Genomic DNA, 26704 nt, shown 5'->3' with positions numbered 1-26704 from the left:
TATAGATCTTTTTCTACAGTTGGGGAATACAACAAATCCCTTAGAGAACTTGCGTGTGGACAAACTTCACGTTATGAACCCCATAGACCATGATGTCAATAGTCATAGGAATTATTATGGACATTTTCAAAGTCCCGAGCCGCAATACATGAACCCTAATGACTATTCACATGCATCATTTCGCAACGTGAAAATGAACATTTTGCTAGTGCCTCACTCACACAATCATCACTTATGGATCAAATAGAAGCTCGAATCACAGCTTTAGAAATGCAATCACATGAGGAATCTGTCACATCTAATTTTCTTAGGCAACCTGAAATCTATGCATGTCCCGCATGTGGTAGTTTAGACCACCCTGTTGAGCATTGTCATATTTTGCATAATTTTAGGCAATCTAGAGAAAATCCAAGGTATGAAATGCCCATAAATTGTGAGAATGGTAGTCATTGGGACCATAATCAATCCTTTGAGGGTTGCGATCAATCTTTTATAAACCCTAATGACCATGCACATGTACCAATCACCACAATTTGAACATGAAGAATTTTGTACTCCCATGAATTTAGACTCCACCACAGAAGCTTTCAGACTTAGTGAGCAAAACTTCGATAGATCTACATCACGAATTCAGGCATATTTAGATCAGATTTTGCTTCACCTACAAAAGGAGGAAATTCATGAGGAAATGTATGTTGTCCCTAATGAAGTGTCTAGTCCCATTCATGTAAATGATGTTGAATATGAACCTAATTTAGAGGAACATGAATCGACTAACGACACCACCACTTTTAATGAGGACCAATATGCATGCTACCATGATGATGATTATGATGATTATGATGATGTGTTAGAAGAACATGAAAATATTGTGGAACCTGTTGGTTCAATAACATATGGCTTCTCGCCCTCGACCTTCATGAATGTTGTTTTTTCTAATACTCATTGTAATTCATATGATTTTGATATTGACATGGGATTCGTACAATTATTCTGTGAAGAACATGACATAGGAATAGTTGAATCTTCTGTAGACACTAATATGCATGAAAATATATTTGATGTGTCTGATTCTCTACCTAGGTCACATTGTGATTTTCTCCTGATTTGCCGATGCATGAGAATGAATCTGTTGATGATGTTGATGATTCTAAGTGTGAACTTGCCAATGTGAGTGATGATTGTGAGCATGATGTGACATGTGTAGATGAGTTAGAGATTTTGATTTGATTGATAATGATATGCCTATTCTTCTACCTAAGTCACAATCTTGGCCTTCCACCCAACCTAGATTTGGTTTGTACCAATATTGTAAAACCAATTTTTCTGAAAATTCCCAACCTAGGTTTGGAACTGTGTGCTTCCCAAGTCCTCTTGGACTATTTTGCTTCCAAATATAATACATTTGAGGAACCACAGTTGGAAATTGCATGTTTGCCCGTCCCTAGCACAGTTCATTTGAGCTAGACCTTTGCATGATGAACCCCCGAAACTGCGCGATTTTGTTTTCAAAATTATATCTTCTGTAAAATCCAGGTTTGGGGGTAGCTCATTTTGTTTCACAGTTTCACTTGCGTTTCTTTCCTGTTATTATTGTGTGAAGCTGTTGAAATGTCTACACTTCGTCTTTTGGGTTGATCCTCAACTCTTTAGATTGTTAGTGTATGGTGAATTTTTGTATATAATCCAGTAGATAAAATTTTAAAAACCCTTTTGTTCCTTTTGTATATATTTTGCTAATCCAATATGATCTCGGCTGAAATATGTTGGATTTTTGCCTTGAATAACGGAGTTTTAATTCTGCTTTCGCCGAAATCGGGTATTCTCTCTCCTTTTACTCTACTCAGCATGTCCCTTTCCATATGTTGCATTTTAATTCTTTCCATATTTTGAAACATTGAGGACAATGTTTAGTTTAGGTTTGGGGGTATAGAGTAGATGCCACGATATGCTATAATTGAAAACGAACTCCTTCTTCTTTTTGAAAAAATTGAAAAATTCAAAAAAATTAAAAATCAAATCAAAAAAAAAAATTAAAAAATGAAAAATCATAAAAATGGAGCTCATTTACCTTGAAATGTTGACTCTTGTGCAAATATGTTTATTATTAGGAGTCTTAGTCTAGATATTTAGGCACCCTGATTCTAGCACAATTCACATAGTGATAAGAAATTTGCACGCGCACGATCTACCAATACATGTATGGCCTCGATCTTCAAGGTGTTGGATAGGAAGTTACGATTGCCAATCACTTTAGAATACTGAACGAAACTTGACTAGCTTGTTCTTTGGTTGGTTGGGATAGAAGGTGGAGGTTACATTAAGAAAGACAACCATCGAATTTAACTGGGTGCATCAAAAAGGGCTACAAAAAAAAAAAAAAAAAAAAAAAAAAAAAAAAAAAAAAAAAAAAAAAAAAAAAAAAAAAAAAAAAAAAAAAAAAAAAAAAAAAAAAAAAAAAAAAAAAAAAAAAAAAAAAAAAACGATGTATATAAAAAAAAAAAAAAAAAAAAAAAAAAAAAAAAAAAAAAAAAATCAATCAAAAAAAAAAAAAAAAATCAAGTATTTATCAATTCATCATCTCTTGTTCCAAAAATAAAAGAGAATAGTCAATGTAAATAAGAGTCATGTAAAGAATTATTTTGTTGTTTCATTGTAATAAGCAAGGAAGGGTGTATGCCATTGATGTACAACGCGAGAATTGTGAAATACCTCCAACTCATTCACAATTCTCGTAAAGTCCGGACAGCTAGCTAGATTTCGACCTCAGTTCTTAGCCTGAGAAACTATCTCTTGGTGATTAGTAGTCATAACTTCAGATCTTTCTTTACACATGTGTAGATACACTTTACACTCTTATCACATGTCCTTATTTGTTATCAGTGCTAGGATTGTGCCTTCGATAGCTAGATTGACATCTCCATTTTGCTGTGAGCTTAAACTGTTTTGCACATGTCACATTTGACGGAATATGAGCTTATATTTTGTCCTTAGGTTTTGTAGGCACACCTCTGGTAAACCTTCACGAGACTTCAACTCGTCCACTAGGGACACTTAGTGGTTTAAAAGGCTTAGTGCATACGCTAAATGCATTCGAGAGACCAGCGACAGTGGTATAGTTAGGATTTCCTTAGTTTTGTTTTACTTGAGGACAAGTAAAATTCAGGTTTGGGGGTATTTGATGAGTGCCAAATATTGTATATATTATCCCTTTTTGTTGGCATTTAACTCATCTTTTGTGCACTAACGCTCCATTTTATCCCATATTCTGTGTTTCGTTGTTTTCAAGAATAAATATTTTTATTAATTAATTTTGCATTTTTAGGTACCAAATAAAGCCTGGTTAACTCACGGAGCAAAAAGAGCAAAGAAACGGCAAAGGCTCCCCGCAGAAAGGCATCGAAGAATGATGTTCGCAAGAGCCGGATCAACTAGAGGTGGGCTTGAAGAGGAAGAAATTACTCTTAAGAGAAGAAGTGGGCTAAGAAAAATTAAGGCCCAAGCTCAAATTCTAAACCTAAGTCCAAGACCAAGCCCAAAAGCCCGCCTCAGCTCTCATCCGTCCGATCTGATCCATCATCTACGCATCCTACGGTTTCGTATTCGTTGGACATCAAACTTGCTGCTCTCGACACATACTACAGCACCTAACTCCATCTGGATCCATCAGTTTTGTTGTGCTACACAATCCAACGGTCAGTCAGAGCACGTTCTATCGTAGTCGTTCGATTCAGCCCAGTTGTGACGAACCATCATCATCCACTCGCTGCGCATCAACTTCAGATGATTCCGCTCACACCGTATCATCAAATATCCCATCACCTACACCAGTCGAGCCAAACATTCGTTTTCACCCAAAAACCCTTCTTCCCCCGACAGTTGCAGACCCCTGCAATTTCTCCTTCTCGAACTCCTGTACCACTTCACCATCTCGAGCCTCTCCAACCACACAACCCCTCTACCCTTCCCCCATAAACATCACTCATCACTCTACTTCTCTCACCTCTATCTCATTCACCCTATGAGATAAATCTAAGAGAACTAGGGTTTGAGTACGAGTAGCAGATGGCTTTCATACACGATGGAGACGAGTGGCAGAGCAATTGGGAGCATGGGTTGTCGACAAAAGGCAGAGGGGACAACGAAATCAGTGAGTAATTTTGGGAATTTGAGAAAACCCTAATTTCAATTTAGGGTTTCGAAAAATTAGGATTTTTTGTAAACTATAAAAGGGAAGTGTTAGGGATGTAAAAACTGTTCTTGGGCTAGCCAAGTTTCCCCCTAATTGGGTTAAGTTTGATGTTAATTTTTGCTGCACTGTTAATCATCTGCATATGTTTCTTCTTGTTATTGTACTGTGTATGATGTTGTAATATGCATTTGTTGCCATGTTGTGTAATTGTTTTGATGTATTGTTAGTTCAGTGCTCCTGTTCATGTGTAATTATGCCTGTTAATGTGCAAATGTCTTGTTAGTGCCACCCCTAGCTCACTGTTATGCTGCTTATCATGTTCTAAATCACCCTGCTAGGGACTTGATGAAGCTTTATTGTTGTATTGTGCAGTATATTGACCACATTGCTCTAGAAAGCTAAACAAGTTTAGGTAAAACCTGAACTTAGCTCATCATCACCTCACTTTCACAATGTATGCCATGTATACTTTGTAGTTAGGATCATGAGCTGCTGATAAGCTGCAACTCAAGCTGAATTCATAATCTCTTGACTAGTTGTGCTGTAGAAAGACAATTAGTGCTTTGGAAATTATACCATAGTTGTGTTTAACTTCCTATAGGAGAATACACAGTAAACATTAGAGTGAATTCAACCCCTAGCTCCCTGTCATCCACAATTTCATCATCAACTGTTGGCTTTGTTCATGCTTTGTTTTGTTTTTGCCTTGATTGTTTCTTCCAGGCCTTGCAACTCTGTTGCTTTTCTACATTTTCTTCTACTGCATTTCTGCTCCCCCTACTGTTGCACTTCTGCTGCTGCACTACAGGGTTGCTGCTTCACTTCCCTGCAACTCTGTTGCTTTTCTTGTTGCTTCCCTTACTGCTGTCTTCTTTCTTTGCCCTGCATTGCTTCTTTCCCCTGTAGCTGCTGTGCAGCACTTGCTCCTGCTGCTGCCAATCCATTTCTGTTGCTGCTGCAGCTTCTTCTGCTGCTGCTGCCTTTCTGCAGCTGCTGCTGCCTTCCAAGGCCAACTGAGTCCAAGGTCCTAAGCCCAATTCACAGTTGAACTGTTGAGCCCAAAGCTCAAATCAGTTCACTGAAACAAAGCCCAACTTTCAAAGCTCAAGCCCAGTTTCTAAAACCAAAAGCCCAGAGCACAAATTGGGCTCATCAGAAGACCATAACCAAAGCCCAATTACTGTAAAAGGCCATTTCACTGTTCAGGTGAGATTGAGCCCAAAGCTTAAACAAAGAACCAAAGCCCATTTGCACTTTAAATATAACTGAGCCCAAGCTCAGTTCATTTTATGTTTAACAAACCACTAAGCCCAATTCATTCAAAGGGCATTCAAACCCATTAGCACTCAAAACCCCATTTAAGCCAAAAGGCTTCTAAACCCAAAGCAAATCTAGGAACCCAATTAGCTAAAACACTTCCGAAACACACCCAATCTCTGTGGATCGACCCGTACTTGCACGAGCTACAACTGACGACCGTGCACTTGCGGTATTACTGTAGGCCCGTTTTCATCGCATCATTTTTATACACTTTCCGGACCTGTCACTAGCACATAATGGTTGCACTATTGTGGGGTAGACACGAGATGGTGACAAATTTGTATACTAAAATGACCAAGCTAGAGTAAATACATATTTACCGCATAAACATCGCCAGGTGGAGCTGGTCAAACTAGGGTTTGGGAGAAAAGCACGACTTGGTCGGTGTTGAGACCTCAGGATAAGCTCTGTTGTAGCTGATTCGGTCTTTCTTAGGGTTTTCTTCAACATGTATGCGGGGTTTAAAACCGCCATTCATTGATAGGCTTTTTTTTGCAGAAACTCTATCTCTTCAACATGTCGAACAACAGCAGATCATTTTCTTCGTATCACCCAGGATCTTCTGTTAAACGCGCACGCCCATCTGAGGTTCAAGATGAACAGATTTACGATTACTCTCCTGTTCGTGCTCGCCGGAAGGCTGTACCATTTCGTTCTCCCCCTTTTTTGCAGAGACGCCCATGTGTGACAGTGGTCGATGATGATGATTTGACCAGTCCTCTTCCTTCAAATTCAAACACAACCACCCCTGTTGACCTCGATGATGCAGATTTGGGTATCTCGTCTTACGAATATCCCAACGCAAGTCTTCCATTCGATATTCACATGAAATGTTCGTCTTCCAGCTATCTAACCATCGGCGTATTCTTGGTGCGGAAGGAGTTTGTGCCTTTATACACAAAAATATGGAAGAGGTATGGCCATATTGCAACCAGGAATGTAGTTCAACATTGTGCATCTGCTTTGGTTACTACGGTGAACTGCCTTCTTCCCCTGATTGCCGAGATGGAAGGTATCTCCATCCGTAACGTTGCCGAATCAAAATTTGAAGAGTGGGAGAACATGGTGTCTACCTGTGAATCGATGGGATTCAATGTGGGTTGTCTACGGCAGCGTCTTGACATCATCAAGGTTGATCGAGTCGGCATCCTTGCGAACGTAGTTCCTGCTGCGAAGGCTATCTTGGAAGAAGAAAAGGCTATGTCCGCTGAATCGGAGAAGGTGGAGCAGGAAGTACAGAACTTGAAGAATAGGACAGAGAGATATCAAGCTAGGTTGAATATGATGCTCTCAAGGAACTATAACCTGCTGGATGGCCTCTTCTAAGTCGCATTCAGCTGTATTCTCTTATTGTTAATGATGTTCATGTCAAGAAGATTTCTGAACATCTTTGTGGAATAAATTGCATTGGCTTTTGATTGGTGAAAATGGGTTTTTTCATTAATGCAAAATTGATAATTCGAACGTGTAATGAAAATAAATGCCTGTATTGTTGTGTCATGAGACAGAAGCGGACAATGATCAAGCATGATATGCCTTGAGCCATTTTTCGTTGATGACTGCTTCTAACTTGCCCCCGTCCACCTTGATGATCTTGTAGTAGCCGGTACTGTAAGCCTTAGTGATTGTATAAGGACCTTCCCATTTCGGTGATAATTTTGGTGCAGACATGTCTTGATGGATGTGCTTGGCCGTCTTCAAGACCAAATCTCCCACTTTGAAAACACGTGGTTTCACAGTTTTGTTATACGCCCTGGAAATTCTATTCTTGTACACCTGAATGCGTTCCTCTGCTTTGCTTCTTCTGAAATCCAGAGTGTCTAACTCAGCTACTCTGGAGTTAGATGCTTCAGCCTCGTTCCAGTGGACCCAGGTTGCTGCTGCAATCCTGACTGATGGGATTTTGATCTCTGCTGGGAGAATTGCGTCCGCACCGTAAACAAGTGAGTATGGAGAAACTCCAATGGAGCTTCTGGGTGAAGTCCGGTATGCCCATAGCGCCATTGGTATCTGGTCGTGCCATTCTCTAGTATTGTCATGTACTGTTCGACTGATAATCCGGATCAACGTCTTGTTGGTACTCTCAGCTTTTCTGTTTCCTTGAGGGTAGTAGACAGTGGAGAAGACCTGCTTAATTCCAAATTCTTCAGGTAACTCTCGTACCTGTTTGTTGACGAAGGGAGTGCCATTATCAGTGATAATGTGCTTAGGCACACCAAAACGGCAAATGATATACTCTTTAATGAAATCCGCAATTGTTGCTTTTGTAGTTCCTCGCAGAGGAATGGCCTCCACCCATTTAGTGAAGTATTCTGTTGCGGTTATGATATATTTGTGCTGCTTCGATGATGGCGGATTGATTTTTCCGATAATGTCCAGTACCCAACTGTAAAATGGCCATGGACTGCTTATAGAGTGTAAAGGGGTGGAAGGCGCGTGAACAAGGTTCCCATGAATTTGACATTTGTGGCAGTTTTGAACAAAAGCAGCTGCATCGTCCTCCATGGTCGGCCAATAGTATTTCTCGTGTATCTGAAGAAACAGTTTCCTCTTCCCTTGATGTTCCCCTTCGTGCGTTTCCTTCAGCTTCAAATTAGGTGAAATCGAAACCCTAAATTCACTGTTTTGGGATTTTTTTTGGATAAACCCTAATTTTGTAAATTAGGTATTTTTGAGAATTGGGTGTAACTATAAATAGAGTTGTGATGTGTGTGAAAGGGGGTATGCCTGGACTAGCCAGTGTGTCACCCAAGAGCACTGGAATAGCCAGTGTCTCAAGGGTTGTAGTTCAATGCTCTGTTTATGTTTAATATTTGAATTCATGTTTCAATTATCTTGTATGATGTATGTTTGTGTTAGCATGTTAGTCATGAGCTAAGTCTCACTAGCTGAGGCTCAGATGAAGATTTAGTGGACTGTTAGGTAGTGGAATGTTAGGTTAGAAGCCTTAGTTCACTGAATTGATTGAGCAATGGGAGAAATCAGTGCTCACTAGTGCTTGTGATTGATTGTACTGTCAAAAGACAGTCAATACTAGGAGCACATCAGTTGAGCAAGCTGATTATCTTGCTATTCCCTTTTTGTATGCTTAGGATCTTAAGTTGGCCTTAACTGTCACTTAGTTCCATTAGGGATTCAACCTAGAACTACATTATTTGGCTCGATCACAAGGGTGGATTCAAAGCCGTAGCTTAGCCCACAATTTGTTTTTACAGTCACTTGCAACTCTAATTCTGTTATTCTTATTGCTCAGTTGAGTTTTCCTTGCTGTTTTATTTAGCTTTTGCACTTCACATCTTGCTGTGCACTGAAATCAGTGCACTGCCTTCCCTTCCCTTTGGCTCATAGCCTTGGTTAGATGTTTTACCATCTCTGTTTCACTGTCACTGCAGCCTTGTGACCTTGCATTTAGTTTTGCATCAATTATCAGCATAGTGTAACTTCATTGCACACTCCCAAGTCCCTGTGGAATGACCCTGTTCTTGCACACAAGCTACAACTGACCCTGTGCACTTGCAGGTATCACTGTAGGCATCCATTTATTGTCTTATTTTCACATCTTTAAATGCCTACCAAGTTTTTGGCGCCGCTGCCGGGGACTTGGCGCTGTGTGTTGATTTGTTCTTTGCTGTTTTGTTGCATTCACTTTCATCTTCATATTTGCAATCATAGTTCATTGCATTGCATCTTCCCTGCATTGCATACTCATTTGCATATTGTTCACTTACATTCCTGCATCATAGCTTGCATCTTTACTCACTTTCGCTTTGAGCCAGCAGGTACCTGCCTATCCTGCTGCTTTTGCTGTGGGCTGCTGCTGGCTCCTGTTGCTGTGTACTCCTGCTCTCCTGCTGAGCTGCTGTGCTTGTGCTGCTGTGGTGCTCCTGCTTGTGCCAGGCCAAGACTGCTGCTGAGCTGCTGTGGCCCATGTTGCTGCCTGTTGCTGCTAACTGCTGCTGCCTTCTGCACCTGTTGCTCTGCTGTGGCCCTGTGAACCTGCAAAGCCTGCTGTTGTGCTGTTGCTGCTGCTGCTGATCTGCTCCTGCTGCTAGGCCTGAAGTGGTGCTGCTGCCATTCATAAGCCAAGCCCAACTGGGCCTTGAGTATTGAAGCCAAAGCTTAGGATGATCCAAAGCCCAACTGGGCTTTTGCAACCAAACTGAGCAGCTGGGCTGTGCTTAAGCAAGTAAGCCTAAACCCATTAAGAGAACCCAACCTGTGGGCTTCCATTTTTAATTTGTGGGCTTGTAATAATTTTTTCCATTTTTCTGTTGGGTTTGTAATTAATTTCTTGTGGGCTTGTTTGTTTAATTTCTTGTGGGCATGGTTTTAGATTGATTTGGGCCTGTTGTTTAAATTAAAGAAAACTGAACTTTTGAAAGCCCAGTTGGGCCTCATATTTTAGTTAGTATAGCCAAAGCCCAACTAAATTTCTGGGACTGTGGGCTTAACATCCATTTGAAAACAACATTTACACTGTGGGCTTGACCCAAAAACAGAAAACGTTTTCAAAAGCCCAGTTGGGCCTCGACCTTTGGCTATTTAAGAGCCCAAATTTCAAATTGTTACCTGGGCTTGTTTCTGAACTGTGGGCCTGAACCAAAGTTCAAGTGGGCCAAAATTTCAAAATTCCAAAAACCAACAGTGAGCTTTACTCGCCAGCAGTGGGCCTGTTTTTCAAAAACGTAGCTGGGCTTCGCAAAACCCAACAGTGGGCTTGGTCTCCTTATCCCATTAAAAACCAAATGTTTTTCTCCCATAAAAACCAAAGTTTTCCAAATGTTTCCCTAAAAACCAAAATTTTTCTTTTTCCCATCAAAACCAAATGTCTCCCGACAAAACCAAATTTTTCCCAAAAGTCCAATCCCATTAAAAACCAAATTTTCTTGTAGATAGTTTCTTAGTTAAATCTTTTTTTCTTTTGTATATATAGTGCTAATCCAATATGATCTCGGCTAAAAAAATGTTGGATTTTTGCCTTGAATAATGGAGTTCTAATTTTGCTTTCGCCGAAATCGGGTATTCTCTTTCTTCTCTTTTCTCTACTCAATCCTCTCCATATGTTGTATTATAATTCTTTACATCTTTTGAAACATTGAGGACAATGTTTAGTTTAGGTTTGGGGGTATAGAGTAGATACCACGATCACATGCCATAATTGAAAACAAGAACTCCTTCTTTTTGAACTCTTTTTGAAAAAATTTAAAAATTCCAAAAAATTAAAAAAAAAAAAAAAAAAAAAAAAAATAAAAAAAAAATCATAAAATGGAGCTCATTTACCTTGAAATGTTGACTCTTGTGCAAATATGTAATTATTAGGAGTCTTAGTCTAGATATTTAGGCACCCTGATTCTAGCACAATTCACATAGTGATAAGAAACTTGCACGCGCACGATCTACCAATACATGTATAGCCTCATCCTTGAGGTGTTCTATCGGAAGTTTTAGTTGCCAATCACTTTAGAATACTGAATGAGACTTGACTAGCTTGTTCTTTGGTTGGCTGGGATAGAAGTTGGAGGATACGTTAAGAAAAGCAACCATAGAATTTGACCGGATGCATTCGATAAGGGCCACCTCTTGCTAAGAGTCATGTAATTATGTTTTTCTTTTTGTTCATGTATCAAAAGTGTCACTATGTTGTAAAGATCAAAGTTATTTCTTACAAAAAAAAAAATTCAATCAAGTATTTATTCCATGTTTTGTCATGTTAAAGACAATATTCTCTCTTGTTCCAAAAATAAAAGAGAGTAATCAATGTAAATAAGAGTCATGTAAAGAGTCATCTTTTTATTGTAAATAGTCTTGTAATAAGCAAGGAGGGTGCAGCCATCGATGTATAACGCGGGTAAACTAAAATATCACCAACTCATTGGGTGAACATTCACAATTCTCGTAAAGCCGGACAGCTAGCTTGGCTTAGAATTCGGTTCTTAGCCTAAAAACTATCTCTTGGTGATTAGTAGTCATAACTTCAGATCTTTCTTTACACATGTGTAGATACACTTTACACTCTTATCACATGTCTTTATTTGTTATCAGTGCTAGGATTGTGCCTTTGATAGCTAGATTGACATCTCCATTTTGCTGTGAGCTTAAACTGACTTGCACATGTCACATTTGATGGAATCTGAGCTTATATTTTGGCCTAGAACTTTGTAGGTACGTTCTAAGCAAACCTTCACGAGACTTCACTCGTCCACTAGGGACACTTAGTGGTTTAAAAGGCTTAGTGCATACGCTAAATGCATTCGAGAGACCAGCGACAGTGGTATAGGTAGGATTTTCTTAGTTTTTTTTTACTCGAGGACAAGTAAAATTCAGGTTTGGGGGTATTTGATGAGTGCTAAAAAGTGCATATTTCTATATATTTTTCTTGGCATTTAACTCATCTTTTGTGCATTAATTCTACATTTTATCCCATATTCTGTATTTTCTTTGTTTTCAAGAATAAATATTTTTATTAACTAATTTTGCATTTTTAGGTAATAAATAAAGTTTGGATGAATAGCGGAGCGAAAAGAGCAGAAAAGTAGTGAAAAGCCGGGAGGAATTACACAAGGAAGCCGCGAAGAATGTTGTGCACAAGACCAAAAGGCTAGAAGTGGGCTTGAAGAGGAAGAATTGTTCTTAAAGAAGATACGGGCTTGGCATACCCAAGGCCCAAAACCCTCACCCAAATCCATTTCATATATCCATACCCGTTTCCTTTTCTAGCCGTCAGATTGGATCATCTCAGCATCCTATGGTCGCAGCATCGCCATTACATCAAAGTCTGAAGCTCCTGTCTAACACTACAACACCTAACTCCATCTTGAGCCGTCAGTTTCGTTGTATCACGCATCCGACGGTCGATACCAGCCTCTTCACTTGTAGCCGTTAGATTTATCTATCATTTCCGCATCCCACGGCTCAGCTTCGCTGGACATCGAATTGGCTACACCCGCTTCACACTGTAACAACCTACACCTATACCCATCGCCAAACACTCCCCTCCTTCTTTCCATCGAACCCATCTTCTTCCTCCCACTCCCTCTGCAACTACTCCACTGTCACCACCTTCTCCATCATCACCACCATTCCCTGACACCACCAAACCACTCTACTCCACCCTAAAAGCGAAACCCATCATTTCCCCCATCTTTCTAGCCGCCTACTTCATCAATCTCGCACCTTTCCTATCTCTGAAACCCTAGGTTAGAGATTGATGAATTAGGTGAAGCTAAAGAAGAAATTGAGGTGTGGGAATGAAGCAGTGAAGTCAGAGGAAGATTGGGTCGACGTTGTGGGTAAGATTTGACCCATCAAATTAGGTGAAATCGAAACCCTAAATTCACTGTTTTGGGATTTTTTTTGGATAAACCCTAATTTTGTAATTTAGGTATTTTTGAGAATTGGGTGTAACTATAAATAGAGTTGTGATGTGTGTGAAAGGGGGTATGCCTGGACTAGCCAGTGTGTCACCCAAGAGCACTGGAATAGCCAGTGTCTCAAGGGTTGTAGTTCAATGCTCTGTTTATGTTTAATATTTGAATTCATGTTTCAATTATCTTGTATGATGTATGTTTGTGTTAGCATGTTAGTCATGAGCTAAGTCTCACTAGCTGAGGCTCAGATGAAGCTTTAGTGGACTGTTAGGTAGTGGAATGTTAGGTTAGAAGCCTTAGTTCACTGAATTGATTGAGCAATGGGAGAAATCAGTGCTCACTAGTGCTTGTGATTGATTGTACTGTCAAAAGACAGTCAATACTAGGAGCACATCAGTTGAGCAAGCTGATTATCTTGTTATTCCCTTTTTGTATGCTTAGGATCTTAAGTTGGCCTTAACTGTCACTTAGTTTCATTAGGGATTCAACCTAGAACTACATTATTTGGATCGATCACAAGGGTGGATTCAAAGCCGTAGCTTAGCCCACAATTTGTTTTTACAGTCACTTGCAACTCTAATTCTGTTATTCTTATTGCTCAGTTGAGTTTTCCTTGCTGTTTTATTTAGCTTCTGCACTTCACATCTTGCTGTGCACTGAAATCAGTGCACTGCCTTCCCTTCCCTTGGCTCATAGACTTGGTTAGATGTTTTACCATCTCTGTTTCACTGTCACTGCAGCCTTGTGACCTTGCATTTAGTTTTGCATCAATTATCAGCATAGTGTAACTTCATTGCACACTCCCAAGTCCCTGTGGAATGACCCTGTTCTTGCACACAAGCTACAACTGACCCTGTGCACTTGCAGGTATCACTGTAGGCATCCATTTATTGTATTATTTTCACATCTTTAAATGCCTACCACAAACCCCGTCTGCATACTGCGAAAATTCGTTTGCAAACCCGTATGCATACTTGACGTCGATATTCAGTAAACTTGTTTTGGCCGTAACTTCTTCGTCCGAACTCGGATTGACCTCGTTCTTTTTTTACTCTCTTCCTATTTGAATTATCTTCAAAATGGAGATGAGAATACTTGAATTTGGATGAGTTAAAATTGGTATTTATCCTGTCTCTTGTTTTTGAGTATTTTGCTCAGTTTCGTTGCACTTGTTCCACTTCTCTTGAACTTAGGCACTTGGATTTTGGAGTACTACTCTTCTAAGATAATTTGTAGCTTTTACAAGAATGTTGTTGGTGAATCATAAAGAAGGAAGTTCAAGAATGGAAAGTAGTACGCAGTGTTATGGAATTATTGAATGTTCACAATCATTCTTTGTGAACTATGGTGCATGGTCGTTAATGACTTGGTATGTTCTTCTTTGATAAGAAAATATTTTTATACGCCTTTGGTATCTATTCTTGGTATAAATCCGGGCGGAAAAGATTGATTCTACCTTCTAAGGACAAATCATCTTATATGTGCATTACGAGTTTGTCTTGTTGCCTAGGAAACTTCTTATGAGAATTTATTCTTATTTTTGAGAAGGATTACTAGAGTTTGGAATAGCCATTATTGTGATTATACATTGCTATGTCCAACGGTTTCATCTTCATGTTTTCATATTTATTGGTTTAAATTTTAAAATTGTTTGGAAGATGATTTTTGCAGTATTAATCTTTATGGTTTTATATATTGTAATTTATTATCGGATATGCGTCTGTGAACTGTGATTGTCCCATATCTCGTCGAAAGTTAAGTCCTTTATATGTCGATATGCATGTGTTGATAAAAGAAGGAATGCACTTTTGACAAATACAAAAGTTAAGCCTATATTGTCAATTATTGATGGAAGATAGGTTGAAATCTTTTGTTTGCAAGGATTATGTCTATTGTATGTCATTGTGCAAATAGTGATGGAAAATAGAATGAATCCTTGTGTATTCCACGGTATAGATCTTCATTGATCCATCTTTTTGTATTACCGTGAGGCTCCGTAATGTGTCTTATGTTGAGCACGATACAACGAAGTTGATTATTTTGATTAACTTTGTTGGTTGTTCCGTAAGGTACTTTATGTTGAGCATTTAGAACTAAATTAATCATCTTCTTGGTTATTTAGTTATGACTCCACAAGTTCTCTTGTGTTGAGTATATGAACGATTAATCCAATCACTCTCTTGTATGGTTATCTTAGTCGTTGCTCCGTAAGTTTACCTATGTTGAGCACAATGAATTAAATTGATCACTTTTGTGTTTAATTTGATTATGTATTCCGATTAAATTATTCATGGGTTTTCTTATGAATAATTTGATTGAGTTTTGGATATAAAAATCATTCTCATGGTTTTGATGTCCAATAAAAATCCTTCTTTTCTCTTGAAATTAAGGTCGCTCGTTGTTGTCCTTTCGGGAATGACATCAAATGGGGGAGAGTTCTTTTGAACTTGTGCTTAATGGTTATATCTTGAGGGGTGTGCGGATGTGGAATTTTAGAGGGGTTATCTTGTATCTTTAAACTCCTTGATGAATGTTGTTAGCTTCGGCTATATGATTGCATCTAAATAAGATGATGTGTGTTTCTTTCTCTCAGTCATGAAATGTCTCTTACGGAAATTTCATTATGATCCCGTTCTTGTACCTTTGCCAATTTTATTGACAAAAGGGGGGAGAATTAATATGTAGTTCACACTACAAATACATATGGTTTTCGGATCATTGTGTAAAGGGGAGTGGTTTTCATGTGAGATGGAGTATTGACTAAGGGGGAGTGATACATATCACCATAGTATTATTGTTGAAGTTGTGATACAATTGGACTTTGACACTGTATAATAATACTATGACACTGTATAACAATGATCGAGACCGATGCTTTCTCATTATTATAGCTACGTATCTTCAACAACGGTGATGATAAACTTACAACCTTTGGGATCATTGGAGTACTTGGAAGTGACGAAGATTTCGAGGAATGTTGAAGACTAGACATGTGGAATAGGAGCTACTAAAGTTTCATTATCTTTTTTGTATTCCATATGTATTGATAGTTTTGTCACTAAAATTGACAAAGGGGGAGATTGTTAGAGCACTGCTCGGTCAAACTCGCACGCGTTGCTGTCTCAAGCATGTTTGTCAATGTTAGTGATCAAAACTATAAGTCTTGATTTCTAGTCTCTTAAAGATAAGTCTCGGACTAGGATAGTAAGTGTAGTTGAGCTCAAGGAATTCATGGAGATTCATCATACAAGAAGAAGATCTACTCAACGAACCGGTGGAACTTTTCGACAAAAAGGTACGTGGATACTTGAACTTATCTGTCACTCAAAAGTCTATATACTCTATCTCCTACTCTTTGAGACAAAATTCGTATGCTATATATATATACTAGATCATACACATCTGGTATTTCGAGTCGAGTATACCTCGCCTATCTATATCTCGAAATATGTGTTGGTAAGTTTTTCGCTTCGACCAAGTTTATCTTTACCTAGTGACGAAAGTCATGAATGTTTCAATCACTTTGAAAATTGCTTTGACGAGAAATAGTGTAACAACTGTATAACGTCCTCTAAGAATGTTTCAATGATTGGAATGAAAGTTTAGATTACATAACCAATGGATTCCTTGAACCGAAGTGTTCGAACTTTGTTGATCAAGAGAAAGTATGGCAAGTGCCAAGTCCGCTAACTGCTGAAGTTCTCAAACCCGAGAATTTCTGCTGGAGGTGACAAACTACTTGCGTGAGACAAGTCCGCGAACCGGCGTAGTTCTCGAACCCGAGAATTTCTGCTGGAGTTTGTAAACTCTATCCGGCGTCTTAAGTCCGCGAACCTAGTCTGCGAACTTGAGAAGGTTATATATCTAAAGATGATTTCTGAACTTAATCTTAAAAGACTAAGGAATGCATTTGCAAACCGTGGCTATTAAAGTTCATGAACCGATTCGAGTGAATCAAATCATCTTTTCTTCAATTGTGTCTTGTGTAGTTACATAAGATATCCCAATTGAACAACTCTCTTAACTAGTTCATTTGAGTCAATTGAACTAGTTATGGTGAAGAAGAACATGGTTGGTATGAAATGCTATATGGTTGACCTCTTTGGGTAGACTATTGTTGAACCAACAATGTACACGTTTGGGTGCAGTTAATAAACCTACAAGCGTACAGTCATTTGTGTATGAGAAGCTAAGTTTTCGATCTAACGGTTGAGAAATATTAGCTTGAATCTAAATCAGGTTTTCATCTAACGGTGAATATTGATTGCATTGTAACTAAGGCAAAACCATGATTTGAGAGGCTATATAAAGGAGACATCTAGTATTTTGCAAAACTAATCCCCACACCTTACGTGTGATACTAGTTTGTGTGCTAGAGTCGTTTCTCCTTTAACCTTTGGTTTTCTTCTTCTAAAACCAGGTTAACGACTTAAAGACTTCATTGGGATTGTGAAGCCAGACCGATACTACTTTTATCGTAGTTGTGTGATCTGATCTTGCATCTTCTATCGTAACAATACAATCATATTAATTGTCTTGAGATCGTGAGAGTTATCCGATAGGCAAGATATAAAAAGTAATCACAAACACCTTCGTCTCATCGTTTGTGATTCCACGGCATCTTGTTTCGCTACCATACGATTAAGATTGTTGTGAGGTGATTGATTAATCTAGGATGTTCTTCGGGAATATAAGATCGGATTATCAATTGGTTCCTGTTCACCTTGATTATTATCAAAAGACGGAACAAAAACTTTTAGGGTTTTTCTGTGGGAGACAGATTGATCCTTTGATAGACTTGTCTGTGTGAGACATATTTGTTTATTGTTAAAGCCTGCGATTTTGGGTTGTAGCAACTCTTAGTTGTGGGTGAGATCAGTTAATGGAATCAAGTGCGCAGTATCCTGCTGGGATCAGAGCCGTAGGGAGTACAATTGTACCTTGGATCAGTGGGAGACTGATTGGGGTTCAACTATAGTCCAGTCCGAAGTTAGCTTGGAGTAGGCTAGTGTTTGTAGCAGATTAATATAGTGTGTATTCAATCTGGACTAGGTCCCATGGTTTTTCTACATTTGCGGTTTCCTCGTTAACAAAATTTCTGGTGTCTGTGTTATTTCAGTCTCCGCATTATATTGTTTATCTTTATAATTGAAATAACACAAGTTGTGCGTGTAGATCATCAATTGGTATAATCCAACCTTTGGTTGTTTGATTTTCATTGATTGATCCTTGGACATTGGTCTTTGGTACCGTCCAAGTTATCTCTCTTTGATAAAGACTCGCAGATTTCTATTTGCTTGAGTAAAAATCAAATAGAGAGATTGAGATATAAACTCTTTGATATACTTTTATCTAGATTGAGTCTGACTGTCTAGTTGATTCTCTAGAAAGTATATTGGAGTTTGTCCATATAGATTTCTAATCGAATTGTTGGGTGTGGTTGTTAGACCCCCGCTTTTTCAGTTCTTGCACGCACTTCACCCTTGCATTGACCTTACACGCACCCTTGTGAATTTTCTGAAGAAGACTCAAGGTGGTAGGATCACAAGAATCGTCAAGGGAATTATATCTTTGACTTTTGCACACATTCTCCCTTATACGTTTGAAAGTACAGGGACGAACAGGTTTGGGAACCCCAAGAGAATTGCCAATTGAATCAAAACCACATTCAAGGAAAATTTGACTAATCAAGCAAGGGTAACCTAACTTCTTGTTGGGTGAAGTCATCGATGTCATTTGATAAATGATGAAGCCACAATATCGAGACTTGGAACACCCAATTCAAGGAAATAGACCAATTCCGCAAACTCGCAACTCCACCGAGTATTCTCAATTGTGGAGGGACAAAGATTAGAGATACCGAGTTTTCAGAAAGCCATCAAGGCCACACTAAGAACATTAGTAGGAAACTTTCCTTGATTCCCCGCAACTTTCTTACCACAAAGACCAAGAGATATGTCTTCATGTGATGGTCGTTCATCACTTGGCATAGGTAGACGAACATTACCCAACGAAATTTTGGTAATTTTCGAAATCAACTCTCTATTAACAAGAAACCTTTCTCTATTTATCATGGTTTTGATTTCCATTTTTCTGAGATCAACATCATGAATGTTGGCGGCATAGAAAATTCTTATGAGAGTATCAAATCCTTGACCAAGACCTTCAAAGATGTTTCCAAGATTGATTTTTTCAAAGCAAACTAAATCCTCTTTATGTCCGCTAGAAAAATCCAATTTCTTTTCTACAATAAAACCCATAGATGAAATCCTTTCAAAAACATTAGCACAATAATCATTGACGAACCTAATCCTAAGAGAATTTTGGTCCAAGGGAAGATTCATGCTAGAAGAACTTAAGCCTTTTGATTTTTTTTTTGAAATCTTAAGATTCATCATGAGATCTAGAAATTGGAAGGAACCAAGAGGAAATTACTTACTTGGAATGAAACTTGAACACCCTTCCTTTTAATCTTCCTCCAAAGAAGTTTCAATGGTGGAAACACAAGAACCCTAAGGTGTTCACGTACGCGGACTGATGGGATGAAGAAGAAGGTGCGCGTACTTCCTTTTTATAAGCCCATTAATGGGCTTGGACCCGTTTATGAACCGCGACCCACGAAGGGAATGCGGGATTTTCTTTGAAGTTCACACATCAAGGTTGTGCATCTGGTGACAACACAATTTGTGAGAGAAGATAGATGCAGTAGAAAGATCTATTCGAAATTCCAAGAAGGATATAATAACATTATTAACCCAACTGTACACAAATCAACCATTTCTTGCCCCATCTCAAGATATATACGAATGGGGTAGTGCCAGGCTTGTTACCAAGAGGAATGATGTCCAGAGGAATCCTCATGCAACATTTCTGGTTGATATTTGTGAGCAGTCCCAGTGATATAATCAAAGTAATGATGATAATCAGGGTTGTCAGAGCTTTCTATCTTTCTTTTGATGTGACTGAAAAGAAGATTCTTCCGATTCCTTGACCCTGTGTCAAAAACATAAGAACCCACATTGTATCTACTTGTGTTGACAGAGTGTTCAGTCCGTACATCGTTATTCCATAGTTTTACATGTACAGAACTTTTATCGGGTCGATTCTTAAACTTAACAAAATTAAGTTTTTCTAAGAATCTGAAAACGCTTTCAAACGCTCTAACTAGATCTTTGTCAATTGATCCATTACGATAGTATTTCTCAAAAAGATCAAGAGTTAATCTAGTGAGAGTTCATATCTTTGAGCGTAATGAACGTTTTCTCAATCTTCTCTTCTTTTTATTTTTTTCTTTAGATTGTTTCTCATCATCTAAGTTTTCCAAGTTCTTAGATGAAATGAGATTATTATAAGAAACCGAAGGTTTAGTCCATAATAATCTTTGAACAATCTTTAAGAAATTCTGGTGTGCGTTACAGATGCCAAGAGAAAGTTTTCCAAAGAAATTTCCCATAGGGAAATTTTTGAGGATCAAACAAACACAAACTTATCAGGTTTATAGTGTTTGCCTACTCTGATACCAATTGAAAAAGCGGGGGTCTAACAACCACACCCAATATTTCGATTAGAAATCTGTATGGACTAACTCCAATATACTTTTAAGAGAATCAAATAGACAGTCAGACTCAATATTAATGAAAGTATATCAAAGAGTTATATATCACTTTCTCGATTCAATACTTACTCAACCAAATAGAAATCTGCGAGTCTAATTGAATACGAGAGAAATCACATGAACGGTACCAAATACCAATGTTAAAGTATCAATCAATTTCAATCAACAACCAAAGGTTGGATTTCCCAATTGATTGATTCAAACAAACAACCTGTGATATTTCAATTATATAACAAAATATAATGCGGAAAAGAAATAACACAGACACCAGAAGTTTTGTTAACGAGGAAACCGCAAATGCAGAAAAACCCCGGGACCTAGTCCAAATTGAACACACACTGTATTAAGCCGCTATAGACACTAGCCCACTACAAATTAACTTCGGACTGGACTGTAGTTGAACCCCAATAAATCTCACACTGATCCAAGGTACAGTTGCGCTCCTACGTCTCTGATCCCAGCAGGATATGACGCACTTGATTCCCTTAGCTGATCTCACCCACAACAAAGAGTTGCTACGACCCAAAGTCGAAGACTTTAATAAACAAATTTGTGTCACACAGAAAAGTCTACGGTAATAGATAAATGTGTCTCCCACATAAATACCTACGAGTTTTTGTTCCGTCTTTTGATAAATCAAGGTGAACAGGAACCAATTGATAAACCAGACTTATATTCCCGAAGAACAGCCTAGTATTATCAATCACCTCAAAATAATCTAAATTGTATGATTGCGAAACTAGATATTGTGGAATTACAAAGGATGAGACGAAGATGTTTGTGACTACTTTTATATCTTGCCTATCGGAAAAATCAATCTCAAGTCAATCCTTACGATTGTACTTAGTACGATAGAAACAGCAAGATCGGATCACACAACTACGAGAAAAGTAGTATCGATCTGGCTTCACAATCCCAATGAAGTCTTCAAGTCGTTAACCTACAGGGTCTCGATAGAAACCTAAGGTTAAAGGAGAATCGACACTAGCTAATACAACTAGTATCACACAGGATGTGTGGGGATTAGGTTTCCTAGTTGCTAGAGTTCTCCCTTATATAGTCTTTCAAATCAGGGTTTGCAATCAATGTTAGCTTAGTAACAAAGCATTCAATATTCACCGTTAGATGAAAACCTGATTAGATTCAAGCTAATATCTTTCAACCGTTAGATCGAAACTTAGCATGTTACACACAAATGAAATGCACGTTTGTGTTACTGTACCCAAACTTGGACATCTAGTTGGTTCAACAATATTTAACCAAATGGTTAGCCATATGAACGCTTTCATATCAACCATATTCTTCTTTACCACAACTAGTTCAAATGACTCAAATGAACTAGCTAGAGTTGTTCAATTGCTTAGATCTTTATAATATACACAATTGAAACAAAAACGATTTGATTCACTCGAATCTTTTCATGAACTTTATAGCCACCGTTTGCAAACTTGCATTCCTTAGTTTATATAAGTTTAAGTTCACGAATATTCGTTTTTAGAAAATAACCAACTTAAGTACGCGGACTGGTACGCGGATTTAAGTACCCGGAATAAGTTTGTAAATAGTTCACAAACTCAAGCAGATTTTCTCGAAAAGAGAACCTCCGACAGTACGCGGACTGGGTTCGCGGACTCTGTTCCGGTTTTCCTGATCAAAAAAGTACGCATACTTTGGTTCAAGGAATAAGGACTTATACATGTATGAGTTATCACACAATGCTTATATCGAACAATGGTTATATAATCTAAACTCTCATTTAAATCATTGAAATATTCTTAGAGGACGTTATATAGTTGTTGTTCACAAATCATTTTTCGTCAAAGCCATTTTCAAGTGATTGAAACTTAACATGACTTTCGTCACTAGTAAAGATGAACTTGGCCAAAGCGAAAGATTACCAACACATATTTCGAGAAATAGATAAGCTAGATAAACTCAGCTCGTAATAGCAAATGTGTATAACCAAAGTATATATAGCAAAACAACTTTTGTCTCAAGATAGGAGATAAAGTAGATAGACTTTTGAGTGATAGATAAGTTCAAGTCTCCACATAACTTTTAGTCGATGAACTTCCACCAGTTCCTTGAGTAGTTCTTCGTCTTTGTATGATGATCGCCATGGAGTCTTTATCTCAACTACACTTTCATGCTAGTCCGAGACTTAGATAATAGTAGATTAGAAATCAAGACTTATAGTTTTGATCATTAAAATTGACAAACATGCTTGAGATAGCAACACATGTGAGTTCGAAAGAGCACTGCTCTAACAGTATTATTGTCAAAGTTGTGATACAATTGAACTTTGATACTGTGTAATAATACTATGACATTGTATAACAATGATCGAAAGCTTTTGTTTTCTCATTGTTATGGCTACGGATCTTCAACAACTATGATGCTGAACTGAACATCTATGGAATCATGGGAGTACTTGGAAAAGACGAAGTTTTCAAGTGATGTTGAAGCACCAAGGTGATCAAGCATGTGGACGAGAAGCTACAAAGTTTTTATTTATTTTGTAATCCATATGTATTGATAGTTTTGTCACTAAAATTGACAAAGGGGGAGATTTTTATAGCATTGCTCGGACGAACTCGCAAGCGTTGCTATCTCAAGCTTGTTTGTCAAATTTAGTTGTCAAAACTATATCTCTTGATTTCTAGTCTACTTATAGCTAAGTCTCGGACTAGGATAGTTAAGTGTAGTTGAGCTCCAGACTCCATGACGATCATCTTACGAAGACGAAGAACTACTCAAGGAACCAGTGGAACTTCATCCGACTAAAAGATATGTGGAGACTTGAACTTATCTATCACTCAAAAGTCTATCTACTATATATCCTACTCTTAAGACAAGAGTCGTATAAGTATGATAGTTTTCATACATACACATTTGTTATTTCGAGCCGAGTTATCTCGCCTATCTATTTCTCGAAATATGTGTTGGTAAGCTTTCGCCTTATCCATTTTCATCGTTACCCGTGACGAAAGTCATGATGACGTTTGAATCTCTTGAAAATTGCTTTGATGACGGTAGTTGTGAATAACGACTATTATAACATTATAGAAGAATGTTTTAATGATTGAAATGTAGAGTTGAGATTATGTAACCATCAATGGATAAAAGAATATATAGTGTGTTCGCACATTAGTGTATAAATCCATGTACCGGATACCAAGTGTGTGCATATGTGTGCATACGGAATTGGTAAAGGAGGCAGGTTGGGTACGCGTACCCGTACACGTACTGACGGAAATTTTCCTCCCGGAAAATTCTGCTGAGCTTGTAGTTTACAAACTAGTAAACCAGTCACCTTAGGTACGCGTACTGGCGGAACTTTTCTACCCGAAAAATTCTGCTGAGTTTGGAAACCAAAACCAACTCAATCAGGTTGCTAAGGTACACATACCCGTACGCGTACCCAAGCTGGTTATTTTCTCAAATCGGTAGTTAATGAACTTAAACAATAAATTATAAGGGATGCAATCTTTGCAAACCGTGGCTATATTGTTCATGAATTGATTCAAATGAATCAAACCGATTTTGTTTCAATTGTGTCTATGTATAAAGACGTAAGCAATTGAACAACTCTTCAACTAGTTCTTTTGAAGTCATCTGAACTAGTTGTGAAGAAGATGAATACGATTAATATGAAAGTGCTCTTATGGCTAACCATTGGTTAACTATTTGTGAAACAACTAAGTGTACACGTTTAGGTACGGTTACTCAAACCTAAATGAAATACATTTAATTTGTGTATGACAAGCTAAGTTTCGATCCAACGGTTGAAAGATATTATCTTGTATCTAATCAGGTTTTCATCTAACGGTGAATATTGAATGCTTTGTTACTAAGCTAACATTGATTGCAAACCCTGATTTGAAAACTATATAAAGGAAAACTCTAGCAACTGGAAAAACTAATCCCCACACCTCTTGTGTGATACTAGTTGGTTTAGCTAGAGTCGATTCTCCTTTAACCTTAGGTTTCTTCTCGAGACCCTGTAGGTTAACGACTTAAAGACTTCATTGGGATTATGAAGCCAGGCGAAACTACTTCTCTTGTAGTTGAGCGATCTGATCTTGCCATTTTCTATCGTACGAGTTCAATTGAAAGAATTGACTTGAGATTATATCTCCGATAGGGCAAGATAAAAAGAAATCACAAACATCTTCGTCTCATCGTTTGTGATTTCGCAATATCTTATTTCGCTACCATACGATTAAGATTATTGTGAGGTGATTGATAATTCTAGGTTGTTCTTCGGGGAAAATAAGTCCGGGTTATCGATTAGTTCATGTTCACCTTGATTTTATCAAAAGACAGAACAAAACTCGTAGTTTTATCTGTGGGAGACAGATTTATCTATTACCGTAGACTTTTCTGTGTGATACAGATTTGTTTATTCAAGTCTTCGACTTTGGGTCGTAGCAACTCTTGGTTGTGGGTGAGATCAGCTAAGAGAATCAAGTGCGTAGCATCCTGCTGGGATCAGAGACGTAAGGAGCGCAACTGTACCTTGAATCAGTGTGAGATTGATTGGGGTTCAACTACAGTCCATGACAAAGTTAGTTTGTAGTAGGTTAGTATCTTTAGCGGCTTAATACAGTGTGGTGTTCAATCTGGACTAGGTCCCGAGGTTTTTATGCATTTGTGGTTTCCTCGTTAACAAAACTTCCGGTGTCTGTGTTATTTCTATTCCGCATTATATTTTGTTATATAATTAAAATATAACAAGTTGTGCGTTGTATCGATCAATTATGAAATCCAACCTTTGGTTGTTGATTGGAAAGTGATTGATCCTTGGATATTGGTCTTTGGTACCATCCAAGTTTATATCTCTTGTATTTAATAAAGACTCGCAGATTTCTATTTGCTTGAGTATAGATTAAATCAAGAGATCGAGATATTAACTCTTTGGTATACTTTTTATTAAGATTGAGTTTGACTGTCTAGTTGATTCTCTTAAAAGTGTATTAGAGTTATTCCATACAGATTGTTAATCGAAATATTGGGTGAGGTTGTTAGACCCCCGCATTTTCATCATGGCTAACACATACTCCTCTGAAGGCACAAAATATCAGTACCCATAAGATTATACTTTGCCGAAATTCAAGATTTACGATGGTCAAGGGAATGCGCGAGAACATCTTAGCCGATTCCTATCCACTATGAACGATCGCATAACTAACGGGAAGCTATGCTTAAGGGAGTTTCCAAAGTCGTTAACTGACACGGTGTTCACTTGGTATGACAACCTAAAGTCAGGAAGCATTAGCTCTTGGTCGACCATGTTCATCCTCTTCCTTAGAAAGTTTTATTCAGCAAAAAGAAAATCACTACCATAGATTTGAGCAAGTGCAACCAGCGCCTAGGTGAATAGATAAGAAAATACATCGCCAGGTTCCGCCTCCCTACCTTAGATTGCCACGAGGACATCAAGGAAGAAGCGCTAGTGGATATCTGCATGCGAGGAATGACACCATCCTTTAAGAAAATCCTTGTCAACTTACGATTCCCGACATTTGTCGAGTTATAAGAAGCAGCAAGAATCGTTGAGTGTGTCGAGGAGCACAACTCCGACTACACCTGGCGCAGTATAGTCAACACAGCGTCAATCGTGCCTAGGAATACCCGCGCGAACAATAACCGAGAAGGCTGGAGCACACAAACACTCCCTCCACCCTTACCTTGTAGTAAATAGCAAATTGTGGGTATGTTAGAATAATGGATAGCGAACAAAGAAACCCAGTTGCCGCCAACAAAGACGGATCTCGAAACCATAGATAAGAACGATGCTAGGTACTGTAATTACCATCGCAGGATACAGCACCCCACGACCGACTGCTACAACCTCCGAAGGATGTTCCAGAGAAAGCTGGAAATAGGCGAATTCGAGATGAATAAGCCTGAAGGCGTAAGGCGATTCAACATCAAGTCGTGATGCTCTCTCACGACCCGAGTGGAGATGTCTGGAGACCTTGGAATGACGATGAGAAAGTGGCGTGTGAAGTCGAGATGGAGAACTTGGCATTCACAAACACAGATGGCGTGGCCAGTAAGTTCGCCCAAACAGTATTAGCCCAACAGTTTTTTAATTCTCTCGGCTTTAGCGAAGATCAAATCAAAGAAGCGTCGAAGGCTATAACGTCTATCGCAGCAGGGATATCTTATGGCCCTCTCCCCAAGGAGGTGATCGTGTTTACAGAC

Source organism: Papaver somniferum, chromosome 7 (genome assembly GCF_003573695.1).
Source record: "Papaver somniferum cultivar HN1 chromosome 7, ASM357369v1, whole genome shotgun sequence".
Classification (NCBI taxonomy): Eukaryota; Viridiplantae; Streptophyta; class Magnoliopsida; order Ranunculales; family Papaveraceae; genus Papaver; species Papaver somniferum.
This window is presented reverse-complemented; position numbering follows the sequence as displayed.